The sequence below is a fragment of the Spermophilus citellus genome (genome assembly GCF_964194105.1).
Source record: "Spermophilus citellus genome assembly, chromosome: 4".
Classification (NCBI taxonomy): Eukaryota; Metazoa; Chordata; class Mammalia; order Rodentia; family Sciuridae; genus Spermophilus; species Spermophilus citellus.
Window position 1 is genome coordinate 184,947,370 of NC_138185.1, and position 14,419 is coordinate 184,961,788.

Below are 14,419 nucleotides of genomic sequence, written 5' to 3' on the forward strand. Positions count from 1 at the left end.
CTCATCTGAAGGTCTCATATTACTGACTTTATTATTTAAGTCAGGATATCCTGTTCTGCTAAGAGTATGTGTGTGTCTGATCTTATATACACACTGAACAGTCAAAGGAGGAAGTCTCCCCAAAGAGTTTTTCCCTCTGGCCTCCTGACTACACACACATAACACTCCTAAATCTTTTGGATTTTGGACTATAGAATTTAGTACTATGTTTTGTCTTTGTTTTCCTTCTGAAAGAATGACTTTTTTACTATCCTTAGTATACATAGTGTTCTGGAAAAAAAATATAATAACAGGTAATCCAAAAACAAAGGGCAGTTCAAGAAACCAATCAATCTGAAAAATTCTTTTTTGTGGGGGTGAAGGAGTACCAGTAATTGAACTCAGGGGCACTCAACCACTGAGCCACATCCCCAGCCCTATTTTGTATTTTAATTAGATATAGGGTCTCACTGAGTTGCTTTGCTATTGCTGAGGCTGGCTTTGAACTCGTGATCCTCATGCTCAGCCTCCCAAGCCCCTGGGATTATACAGTGCTGAAAAATTCTCTTTCCCTGTAAGGAGAGAGGGTGCCATTTCTCAGAGCATTATAGTATCATATCATGCATTCGGTTCTGTAACTTTTTTTCTTTCCATCTCTTTATTTTCTTGCTCTTTTTTCATTTCTTGCCTTGCCTTTCTTTCCTGGACTCCTCTTTCTTTTGCTTTCATCCTCAGTCTTTTGAAAGAGAAAAAATAGCCTCTATTCTCAGATCAGAGTAACAGCCTCAGAAATAATACGTACGTTGACAATTTTTTTTTTTGTGCTAAGGATTAAACCCAAGGCCTTGTGCATGCAAGGCAAGCACTCTACCAACTGAGCTATATCCCCAGTCCCTGAAAAAAAATATTTTTAACCGTTAAAAACATAGAATCTGACAGATGCTATGGCACATGCCCGCAATCACAACAACTAGGGAGGCTGAGGTAGGAGACTCACAAGTTTGAGGCCAGCCCAATATCTTAGACCCTATTTCAAAATAAAAACTAAAAAGGACTGGAGATGTAATTCAGTGGTAAAGGGTCCCTGGGTTCAATCCGTGGTACCAAAAACAAACAACCTTACAGATTCTTAGGACTGGGATGGTAGCTCAGTGGGAGAGCACTTGTTTCTCATGTGCAAGGCCCTGGATTCAGTTCCCAACACTGCAAACACACACACACACACACACACACACACACACACACACAAAGACTCTGGATTGCTGGGGTTCATTCCCACCTCTACCAGCACTCCAGCAACTTTTTACCTTCTATATGTCAAGTTTCCTTAGCTTCAGTGTGGTGGATTGCATACTAATAATATCTCTATTAGATGGGGACATTGAGTAGATTGAGAGCATACTTAAAGCAGTTAACAGAAGTGCTCAATATATTTTAGTTGTTTTCATTTAAAAAGGGCTTCTCTTTCAATATCTGCATGTTCTAAAGTACAGTTCTCTTTTGAGTTACCTCCTGTTACTAATATGACTTCTTTTCTCCTCTTGTAGGCTTCTTCTTCCTCTTTTCCTTCTTCTTTGATTCCACAGATTCTTCTGCTCCTCTTCCTTCTCTTAAGAATCTACTCTCGGGCTGGGGATGTGGCTCAAGCGGTAGCGCGCTCGCCTGGCATGCGTGCGGCCCGGGTTCGATCCTCAGCACCACATACCAACAAAGATGTTGTGTCCGCCGAGAACTAAAAAATAAATATTAAAAAAAAATTCTCCCTCTCTCTCTCTCCCTCCTCTCTCACTCTCTCTTAAAAAAAAAAAAAAATCTACTCTTTTCCCATTTCCTGGGGAAGATACAAGCCCTAAAGAGCATCACAGTCACCCCAGGTCATTGCTGTACTCAGGGTCTCCCGACATCTTCACCCAGCCCAGCTCAGTCTCTCTCCAGCCTTCTTGGCAGGAGGAGTGCCATAGTGGATGGCACAGTGCCTCTGCAGCCCCAGAAATGATTTGTCCAAGGGTATGGGATACTTGCTCCTGAGCTCTGGAATAATTACAAGTTTGTGTGACAGTTTTTGTTACTTTTTTTTTTTTTAGGTACTGGGATTGAACTCAGGGGCACTGGACCACTGAGCCACATCCCCAGCCCTATTTTGTATTTTATTTAGAGACAGGGTCTCACTGAGTTGCTTAGTGCCTCGCCTTTGCTAAGGCTGACTTTGAACTTGTATCCTCCTGCCTCAGCCTCCTGACCCACAGGGATTACAGGCATGAGCCACTGTGCCTGTCCAGTTTTTGTTACTTTTTAAGGACTTGAGTCCATGTTCAAGTCACTGGTTTAGGGAAGGGAAGAGGAACATGGTAAGATTAGCAAGGTACAGAGGAAGTACTGTATAAATATTAAATTCATGAATGGTAACCTCGGGAAGAGCAATCAAGGGAGAGGTTGGAGTTTCCTCTGCCAACCAAATGCCCCAAACTTTGCAGTGTAAAATAACAATCATTTATTATAATTCTATCATATGGTTCTAGGGCTTGACTGAGTTTCTCACTTGGGTTTTCTCAAGCAGTTGAGGTGATCACTGGGACTACAGTTGTCTTCAAGATTTCTCTCATGTTTGGTGACTGATGGGGTCAGTACTGGCTGTAAAGACCTCTGCAGGGGCTGTTGGTCAGAATAAAAACACATTTCTTCATGTGGCCTGGGCTTCCTCACAGCATGGTGGCTGAACTCTAAGGGTGAATGTCCCCAGGGACAACCATGCAGAAGACACATTGCCTTTTCTGACTTAGTCTTAAAAGTTACACTCCATCACTCAAAATTCTCATTTCCATGGAGGTAAATCAGTAAGGTCAGCCCATAGTATAGGAAACAAGGATTAGGATCTAGCTTTTGATGGGATGATTGTCAAACTATTTGATTTGTAGCCATATTTTAAAAAAACACACAATAATTTTCTAAGTTCTGGATTACCATGGAATGGGGTGTACCCGCTAGGGGGGGTTCTATAATTAAAGGAATACCAGGCAGGGAGCATACTGACATCATTAGATAGGCTGCATTTTAATCCTGTGTTCGTAAGAGCTTTTAAAATTTTCTTTCTTTGCAGTACTGGGGATTTAACTTAGGTCCTCAAGCATGCAAAGCACACACTCTACCTCTAAACCATTTCCCTGGCTCTTTCCACAGATTCTGATTACTTCTCAGAGCATTCCAAGCCAACACTTCTCAGATCATTAGCCTTCCTTTTGGATACTAACATTTACCATTTTTTATTCAACTCTCTCTCTCTCTCTCTCTCTCTCTCTCTATATATATATATATATATATATATATATATATATATAGTACCACAGATTGAACCCAGGGGCACTTAACCACTGAACCACATCCCCAGCCCTTTTATGTTTTATTCTGAGACAGGGACTCGCTAAATTGCTTAGGGTCTTACTAAATTGCCGAGGCTGGCTTTGAACTCAAAATCCTCCTGCCTTAGCCTCCAGAATAGCTGGGATTACAGGTATGCGCCACAGCCTGGCTACCATCTCTTTTCTAGGGACTTTTCCAACCAAAAGAATTCAGGATCTGTTAGGTAATTTCTTGCCAGGGATAGAAAAACTCAAAAATAACTGGGCAAATACAGGCCTGCCAAGTGCCTGCCTTGTTTTCTCTCTTAGATCCTATGATCAAAGTAGCTAGTAGGTAGATGGATACAAAGAAAGGAAATCAAAAGTCACACATAGAGTATACCAGCTAAGAGCACAAGATTTCAAAGGGCCATTTTTTGTTTGTTTTTGGCATTTTGTTTTGTGTTTGTGGTGCTGGGAATGGAATGCAGGGTCTTGTGCAAGTGTGGCAAGTATCCCAACACTGAGCTACATCCCCAGTCCTCAAAATGCTAGTTTTAATCCTGACTCGGTTACCTACTAGCAGTATGCTAAAGGAAATCATCTCTCATCTAAGGTTCCCATCTATAAAAATGATAAAATATCTGCCTCATAGGGTTGTCAAGGATTAAACAAGATGATATGTGCAGAGTTACTAAATTTAGGACTCAAACTTAGTTTTAAGAAGTAACTTTTTTTTTTCCATAGGGATTAAATTCAGGGGCACTTTACCACCTTATTTTAAATTTTGAGACCCAGTCTCTTGCAAAGTTGCTGAAGCTGGCCTTGAACTTTTATTTTTATTTATTTATTTTGGCCTTGAACTTTTGATCTTCTGTCTCAGCCTCTGAAGTTGCTAGGATCATAGGCATGCACCACTGCACCCAGAGAAATAATATTTTTAAAAATTTATATCTGAGGGGCTGGGATTGTGGCTCAGCAGTAGAGCACTCGCCTAGCACGGGCAGGACCCGGATTCGATCCTCAGCACCACATAAAAATAAAGGTATTGTGCTGTGTCCATCTACACCTAAAAAATAAATATTTAAAAAAAATTATATCTGAGCCAGGACTGGGGGTGAATGCCTGTAATCCCAGCAGCTCGGGAAGCTGAGGCAGAAATATTTCAAGTTCAAAGCCAGCCTCAGCAACTTAGTAAGGCCCTAAGCAGCTCAGCGAGACCCTGATTCTAAATAAACACACACACACACACACACACACACACACACACACACACACACACACACACAAAAGCCAAAAAACAAAAACAAAAACAAAAACAACAAAAGTCAAGGATGTGGCTCGGTGGCTAAGTGCCCCTGGGTTCAATCCCTGGTACAAAAAAAAAAAATCTGAATTTAATATCTGATTCTGGTCATTCTGGAGCTTTCCCCTGCCCTTCTGTGGGGATGTATTGAGGATTTTATAAAGGGATGAAGCCCCAGTGTTTGGTGTGTGTATATGTGTATGAGTTTCCTTCTGATCAATAACCATTGGTCCCACAGATGTCAGTTGAGAAGTCTGCTGCCCTTATCCCTTATCACTATATAGCTCCTACACCATTCTCAAAGCAAAGGAATCTTTTGCCAAGGTTTCCTGTAGTCTTCCCAGTTACACTGTACAGGTATTCACTTCTGGGATCTTCTGCCTCCCCTATGCTGGTACCAAAAATTAAGGTCTTTTCTTCCACTTCTCAGGGATTTAAAGACATCCCTCTTCCTTCCTCCTATGCACTAATTGGGGAAAACATCCATTTTAGGGTCTGAGGTTAATAGCAGCCCTTGCCTCTGTTTATCCAAGAAGCTCTAGTTCAGTGGTTCTCCAAGTGTGGTTCACAGACCCCTTAAGGTCTCCAAGAGCTTTTAAGGGGTTTGGAGAAGTCAGAACTATTTTCATAATTATAATAAAATGTTTGTATTTTTTACCATGCCGACATTTCCATTGATGATACAAAAATAATGGTGGGTGAAAGTGCTTTGACACTAATCAAGACAATGGCACCAAACTGTATCTGTGGTCATTGTATACTGCCCCATACCTGCAGGAAAACAAAAATAACAAGGTCAGTTTCCTTTTAAAATACTCTTTTTTTTCTTTTTTTTAGAGAGAGAGAGAGAGAGAGAGAGAGAGAGAGAATTTTTAATATTTATTTCTTAGTTCTCGGCAGACACAACATCTTTGTTGATATGTGGTGCTGAGGATTGAACCCGGGCCGCACTCATGCCAGACGAGTGCGCTACCGCCTGAGCCACATTCCCAGCCCCCTTTTAAAATACTCTTGATGAAGCAATAAAAACTATTAGTTTTATTAACTCTTTATCTTTTTAATACTGTGATAAAATTAAAAACATACATAATGTGCCTTTCCAGTGGTGACAACCTTCCCAAGAAAACATGCCTCTTACAAAAGATCTTCTTCATCCTTCTCCAAAAGAAATCACCTGGTGCAAAGCCCAATTCCTATTTCATGGATGTGAAATGCCCAGGATGCTATAAAATCAACAGTTTTTAGCCATGCACAAATAGTAGTTTTGCATGTTGGCTGCTCCACTGTCCTTTGCCACCCTATGGGAAGAAAAGCAAGACTTACAGAAGGATGTTCCTTCAGGAGGAAGCAGCAATAAAAGCAACCTGAATCAAGATGAGTGGGAAAACATCCTAATAAACACATTTTGGATATAAAATACACACACACACACACACACACACACACACACAATGTGCTTCTGTTGCTTATAGCAGTATAAATCACTTGAGCAGCTGAGTTATGAACTGATTTTTTTCATGGAATACCATTTTAATTTGAAAGAATTACTGATGGACAAATATCTTAATCAGACTTAGGAAGACATTCTCTCAAAATCAACAAAGTGAGCCTGCCACTTCAAAAAAATAAATAAATAAATACATCAGGTGTGGGCCTCAGCTTGGGAGGCTGAGACATGAGGATTGTGAGTTCAAAGCCAGCCTCAGCAATGGTGAGGCACTAAGCAACTCAGTGAGACCCTGTCTCTAAATAAAATATAAAATAGGGGATGCAGCTCAGTGGTTGAGAACCCCTGGGTTCAATCCGTAGTACCAAAAGTAAATAAATAAACAAACAAACAAATAAATAAATAAAATCTACCCCAACCCTCATATCCCTGGGGATATTGAAGAATAACTGTACAAAAGTTAAAATTTTAGAAAATCTGTATTCACTGTGGTTTTGCCACCTCTCCTCCCCAGCTCCCCAGTACTAGAGATTGAACTCAGTAGGGCTAAACTACTGAACTACAGCCCAAGCCATTTTTGGTTTTGGTATCATGGATTGAATCCAGGGGTGTTTAACCATTAAGCCACATCCCCAGAATCCCCCTTTTAAAATATTTTTTAGTTGTCTATGAACCTTTATTTTATTTATTTATATGTGGTGCTGAGAATCAAACCCAGTGCCTCACATATGCTAGGCAGGTGCTCTACCACTGAGCCACCACTCCAGCACCCCCAGCCCTTTTTATCTTTTTCTTTTTTAATTTTGAGACTGGGTCCCACTAAATTGTTTAGGCTGTCTCCAAGCAGCTGGGATTATAGGCATGTGCTACCATGCTGGCCTGCATTTATTTTCTTCAGTTTTATAGTTTCTTGCAACATGACTTTTGATGAGATTAATAAGTATCATAACAAATGCTATCTCTTGTGATTATAGAGTAAAATCTGGTAATAACTGAAAGGTCTGCATGATTCAATGAGCCCATGGGCAGTACATGATGTAACAAATCCTGCAGACATAAAAGAACCATTCAAAGTGTAACATAGACCAATGGATTCTACTAAAATGGTATATAAAAAAGTTTATTTATCTGGTCTCAGATTCCATATTGCAATTAAATTTATAAGGTAATTATCACTCATTATGTTTTAGTGTAATACCTAAAAAGAATATCACATGTTATCGGAAGAGTCTATTAAAATACTACTTCCTTATCTAATTGAATATCTGTGTAAGGATGGATTTTCTTCATGTACTTCAACAACATATCACAACAGATTGAATAAGGAGATGAAAATCCAGCTGTTTCTGATTAATGAAATTTGTAGTTGGTGTGATGGCTAAGGAGGGTGGGCAGGAGGATTGCAAGTTCAAAGCCAGCCTCAACAAATTAGCCAGGCCCTAAACAACTTAGGGAGACCCTGTCTCAAAATAAAAAGGGCTAGGGACATGGCTCAGTGGCTAAGCACCCTGGGTTCAATCCCTGGTACCAAAAAAAAAAAAAAAAAAAGGAAAGAAAAGAAAGAAATAAATAAAAAAAATTGCCGCTATTCTCCCTAATGTGTTTTTGTTTTGGAAAATTAATTTCTCTTAAGATATGCTAATTATTTTATTATTTTCTATTCTGGTAAATATTGATAGATATAATTCACATAAACAAAAGCTATTTGGAGTTCTCAATAATATTTAGGAGTGTAAAGAGGCCCTGAGACCAAAATCTCAGAGGACTGCTGCTCTAGCTCTCTATGTTCATAAATTCTCCAAGTTCCCCTGAGACTTAAGGTATGCAAAAGCCTGAGAACTCATAGGCCAGTTTTATTATCTGCCCAGATCCTTCCCTCTTCTGAAATAAAGAACTAGAGACCTCGTTGGAATAGGAAAAGAAAGAAAAAAAAAAGAGAGTAAAAAAGTTAGTATCTCAAAATACAATCCAGCAGACATGTAAAAGCACTTGGCATAGTACCTACTCCTAGTTGCATGTAATGGCTGGTATCGTCTTCTTCATCTTCATCATTATTATTTCATCTTGTCCGTGTTTTTTCCATGGGATTTATATGCCAATTATTCTTAAGGCAATGTATCATACGGTCTTTAAATATGATTTTGGGGCTGGGAGTGTAGCTCAGTGGTAGAGTGCTTAGGCTTTGAGGTGGTTGTTTCTCTGAACGTTTTTCAAATCAGGAGATATTCTTAAGAGAGAATAAGTAAAAAGGCTGAACTAGAATCATAAATTAAACCCAGAAAGGAATGAAGGGGTCCAGAATGCCACTCCAAAAATATGCCACTTTTGCATACAGATTATTTTGAGTTGAAGGCAACCAAGATTCAATAGATGCAGAGAAAAGCTTCCTCAGAGCTACTCTTATCTGACTACAAAGCAGCAACTTCTGGGAAATGAGGCTACCTTCAGTCCTCTCTCTGGGGAAATTTCATGATCCTGAAGGAGAGAGAAAGGCCACTTCTATAGACAAACATTATCACAAACTTTCATATTTCTTATTTGTTCTTCTAAGAACCCATTTGACTTTCCTAAAGAAATTTATTTTTCTTCCTATAGGATTCTTTTCTCCCCAGTACATTTCCCCTACTAACTTAGGTGGGTAAGCCCAAATTCTAAACACCCTTCGAGTTACTGGTCACTCAGCACTCCCATGTGTATGCATGTGAATAAACTCATCTCTTTCTTAGAAATCTGTCTGTCAGCTTAATTCACAGTCCCCAGAAACAGAACCTAAAAAGAGTAAAGTTTTTCCTCACCTACAATAGCAAGACAAGGAAAGAGCTTAATACACAACCTTCCAGGTTTCCTGCCATCCCTGAAACTGGTGGATTATCAGGTTGAAAGTTCATAACTTTTATTTATTTACTTTTTTATGTGGTGGTGAGGACTGAACCCAGTGCTTCATGCATGCTAGGCAAGCTCTGCTTTACCTCTCAGCTACAACCCCAGCCCTGAAAGTTCATAACTAAGAAACAACTATAAAGAATATGAAGCTGGGGCTGGGGATGTGGCTCAAGCGGTAGCACACTCACCTGGCATGTGTGTGGCCAGGGTTCGATCCTCAGCACCACATACAAACAAAGATGTTGTGTCCGCCGAAAACTAAAAAATAAATTTAAAAAAAATAGAATATGAAGCTGGGTTCAGTGATGCATGACTGTAATCCCAGCAACTCTGAAGGCTGAGGCAGGAGGATAGTAAATTCAAAGCCAGCCTCAGCAATTTAGCACAGCCCTAAGCAACTTAGCAAGACCCTGTCTCAAAATTTTAAAAAGGGGCTGGGGTTGTTCCTCAAGAGTTAAGCACCCTGGGTTCAATACCATGGTACCAAAAGAAAAAAAAAAAAGTAAAGAAATTTCCCAAAGCCATTTTTTTAATGCCAATTGTGACAATATCAGAAATAGGTAATTTAATTAGTAGAAACTAATAAAACGAAAAGATGAAAAAAATAAGTTTTGATGGGGCCAAAAGTGTTCAGACATTTTTTTATTTCAGATTTCCAAAGACAAGTTGGAGGTGGTCTGGAACAACCAGGTTACCAATTTTATATTTTGACAAGTAACTTTTTTTTTAAAGATGGACACAATATCTCTACTTCTTAATTTATTTATTTTTTAAAGAGAGAGAATTTTTTTTAATATTTATTTTTTAGTTTTTGGTGGACACAACATCTTTATTTTATTTTTATGTGGTGCTGAGGATCGAATCCAGTGCCTCATGTGTGTGAGGAAAGCACTCTACTGCTGAGCTATAACCCCAGCCCCTGACAAATGATTTTTTAAAAAACTTAGCATTTGGGACTGGGATTGTGGCTCAGCAGTAGAAAGCTTGCCTAGCACAGAGGGGCCCGAGATTCGATCCCAGCACCACATAAAATAAATGAATGGAATAAAGGCATTGTGTCCAACTACAACTAAAAAAATAAATACTAAAAAAAATACCATTTCTAGGGGCTGGGGATATAGCTCAGTTGGTACAGTGCTTGCCTCACATGCATAAGGCCCTGGGTTCAATCCCTAGCACTACAAACAAACAAACAAAAAAAAACAACCAAAAATTCCCATACCATTTTTAAAAAATATTTATTTGTTTGTTTTAGGTGGACACAGTATCTTTATTTTATTTTTATTTTATGTGGTGCTGAGGATCAAACCCAGTGCCTCATGCATGCTAGGCGAGCACTCTACCACTGAGCCCCAGCCCCAGCCCCCTCATACCATTTTTTATTACCATTAATTCATAAAAGAAAGGATATGGTAATACTAAAAAAAGTGTTTCAGATGCAATCTCAAAAGAGATTTTCTCCAAAAATGACAGTTGTGATCTTACTCATTGTTTTCACTAGAGACTAGAAAAACTTAGTTATGGATTGGCAACTATGTATTCTATGAATATACACTATAATTAAATTTAACATAATTTTTATGGTTCTAGAGATTTAACCCAGTGGTGCTCTACCACCATACTACACCCCCCAAATCTTTTTATTTTTTATTTTGAGACAGGATCTCACTAAGTTGCCCAGGCTGGCCTGGAACTTGCAATCCTCCTGCCTCAGCCTCTTGAGTTACTGGGTTTATCTACATTTGTCACCATGCCCTGTACAACTTGACATATTTAATTAAAGTGAAAATTAAGACAACAACCATCCTCCTATATCTCCACTATTTTTTTTTTATTACTAAGACAAAATTTTAACAAATTTAGTTAAATGATCAAATTGGCTTTTATTTCCAACAGGTGAATCTGTTAGTACCTTACCTAAAAACAGAGGACTGCTGTACTGAGCATGGAGGAACAGTTGGTTGTGATAAAGTAGCTTGAGCAGGAACAGGAAGAGCATAATACAAAAATCCAGAATGGTTAACATCAGGTTACTTACTTCAGGTTACTTTCCTTGGAAGGATTGAGGCGGAGGGGACTGCCTATCATGTCAGCTAAAACTGGCCTATTTGGGGATTTAGCTACTTGATTTCTTGGAAAGTTAGATAAGTAGCTTAGTTTCAGTTTGATGATATGGAATTTTAGCATGAGTGACTCCATTTTGGTTTGGGCTGTTGGGGTCTAGTACAAGGGCTCAGTCAATCAATGGCCTCCTATAAATTTTCGTTTAAAAGTCCAATGCATCTTGGTTAAATCTTTGAAAACAACTCCCCACGTTCATCTTCAATGAATAGGAAAATCTCCTTTGCCCAAAGCATTCCATGAAAATTAAAATGTAAGAAGCATTCTAGCTTCAGAATTAGAATTAGAGTTAGGGAGATCCTTATGGAAGTTTAGGGCTTTTTGTTTCCCATGTTTTCTTCTGTGATTCTAATGCTATCTGAAGTTTGCTATTGTTTTTTAGAAGGGTCAAACCTAAGGAGAGAGACAGAGACAGAGTGTATATGTGTGTGTTGGAGGGTCTGGCATGGAACAAAGTTTCTATCAAGTGAAAGCATGTACTGCATTACCTCCAGCTTCCACTCTCCAGAAACCCTTAATCTACTACAACAGCTCTTAATTTTAACATAGATCAGGATTTGCTTAGAAGCGAGATTTCCTTGTAAGACAGAAGCAAAAAACTTAATAATTTGAATGTCATTTTGTTAAAAAGAAAGTTAACTGCTATTGTTGTTTAACATAAACTTTTTTTATTTCAAAAGTTATATGTGTTTCTTGAAGGAAAATTAGAAAAGGTTAAAAGAGGGGCTGGGGATGTGGCTCAAGCAGTAGCGCGCTCACCTGGCATGCGTGCGGCCTGGGTTCGATCCTCAGCACCACATACAAACAAAGATGTTGTGTCTGCCGAAAATGAAAAAAATATTAAATTCTCTCTCCTCCTCTCTCTCTCTCTTAAAAAAAAAAAAAGAAAAGGTTAAAAGAAAATCAAAATGACCCATAATTTCACCACCTTGAGAAAACAACCATATTATGTATATTCTATTATTTTTCTATGTGTATATATATATATATATATATATATATATATATATATATATATATATGAATATGTTCAAAACAGGGATAAGACTTGATTTTTTGTATGTGTGGTATTGATGATAGAACCAGAATACTCTCACCACTGAGCTGCATCCTCAGCTCTTTTTTTTTAAGTTTGTTTTATTTTTAAATTTTTAATACCTCTATTTTATTTATTTTTTTTAAGTGGTACTGAGGATCGAACCCAGGGCCTCGCACTTGCTAGGCAAGCACTCTACCGCTGAGCCACAATCCCAGCCACCTCAGCTGTTTTTATTGTTTATTTTGAGATAAGGTCTCCGAAGTTGCCCAGGTTGAACTTGAACTTGCTATATTGCTGCCTTAGCCTCCTGAGTCACTAGAATTACTGGGGTATGTCACCATGCCCTGCTGTTATGAATATTTTTGTACAACCTTTATTCATGACCCTAATTTCTCATTGGAATAAATGCCAGTGGAAGAATGATTAATCAAAGGGTTCGTATTTGTAATATCTTGAAACAAATTGCTCACTAGAAAGTACATTCTCCAAGCTATTACTTTCAAGTTATTTGCCTTTATCTTTTTTGTTTTATTAGGAAAATTCCACCCTGTTATCATTCTTATATTTATATAGACTCATATTTATCTATAAGTTCTTCTAAATATACATGATTTCTGTTTTTGAACAGTATTTAGAATTTCCCTTACAAGATAAATAAAGTAACTGATGTGATTCTGCAATCTGTATACGGGGTAAAAATGGGAGTTCATAACCCACTTGAATCAAAGTGTGAAATATGATATATCAAGAACTATGTAATGTTTTGAACAACCAACAATAAAAAATAAATAAAATAAATAAAAATTAAAAAAAAAAGTATCCCAACTTTAATTGGTGGTTTTTTAAAAACATTTTTTTTTATTTGTAGATGAACACAATACCTTTATTTTATTTGTTTTTATTTTTATATGGCCCCTGGGATCGAACCCAGTGCCTCACACATGCTAGGCAAGCGCTCTACACTGAGCCACAACCCTGGCCCCAATTGGTGTTTTATTAATTAGTATGATGTTGGCTATAAATGTGAAATTCCTTAATTCCTAAATTATTTTATTACTTGTTGTATCTTATAGTTTCTCTCTACAATTTTTTTTCTTTTTTCTTTTTCTTTTTTTTGTTTTTTGAGACAAGGTCTCACTAAGTTGCTGAGGCTAGGTTCCAACTTGATATCCTCCTGCCTCTGCTTCCGGAGTCACTGGAATTATAGGCATGTGCCACCACACCCAGCTATCCAAAGATACTTTTCATAGCAGTCTGACATTTTTCTGTATCTAGAGATAGAATTTAAACCAAAGTATTGACCAGCAGCCAACCAGCACATTGATTTAAAATATATCCTGAATATGCAATTTTGATTTGCTATTTTAATAGCCTCCATAAAATGCATGATACACACATAATCTATGACTTGTTTCTTCCCCCTTATTCATGTTGTTACTATTATTCTTGTCACTAAAATTGAATATTCTTAGTACATTTGCAACATGCTTGACATTTTGCCAATTAGCTCATCTCCATTTCATTTTCTCTGGGTTAAATATTATGTTCAAATTTTAGAAGAGTGTAAACATATTAATTATTGAAATGTATGATATCCCTAATTATCATTATTTAACATGGCAAATTTCTGACAGCCAGGGTAGAAAAATGAGATGAAAGAAGCCAGAGACTCTGTCAAATATCATGTAGTTTCAGCAATAACTATTTTAGTAATGATCATTTAAACAGATCACCTGTCAGCTAGAGGGAATAATTTTCATTGTGCCAGATAGCAGGTGAGATTTAACTGGAATTTCAGTTTCATTTTCTGAAGGGTCATTTAGCTTAGCAATCTCCCAATCTACATTATTGGGTGAATATGAATGAATAGGGACCATGTCTCCCAGACTGCCTATGATATTTCTTTTCTGATTCCACTTGGCTTTCTACTTCTACTTTTGTGTCATTTCTCCAATTCTCTTCTTTTCGTTTTTCCTTCCAAACACCTATTTTCCCCACGTCTCTTCTCTGTAAGTGCCTCTAGGCTTGGTGATTCCTGCTTCAAAGATAATTATTGTACAACCAGTGCTATGCAGGCCAAATTGTTGCATGCAAAACAATGTCAAGTATCAAGGTCATAGCCAAGGGCACTACTTAAAACTGAGAAGAGACTGTGCTTGGCAAAAACTAACTGAACTCTAATCTTTGCTTCAGACAAAATGGCTTCATTTGTATCTAATTTTTGCTCTTGGCCAATAAAAAATGAAAATCTACCACTAGTTTAATATAAATAGTTGACATGATTCCTAGACTCCACTCAAAGTGTGACT

General features: G+C 38.0%; 1 protein-coding gene and 1 pseudogene across 2 annotated transcripts in view; one reads left to right on the top strand and one right to left on the bottom strand.

Annotated features, from left to right (window-relative positions):
• Positions 1–14,419, bottom strand: part of AP4S1 (adaptor related protein complex 4 subunit sigma 1) — a 263,488-nt gene that overhangs the window by 90,291 nt on the left and 158,778 nt on the right. The window lies entirely within an intron of this gene.
• Positions 5,748–9,067, top strand: LOC308648615 (small ribosomal subunit protein eS27-like; annotated as a pseudogene). Its single transcript has one exon. The product of its transcript is annotated as a small ribosomal subunit protein eS27-like (transcript).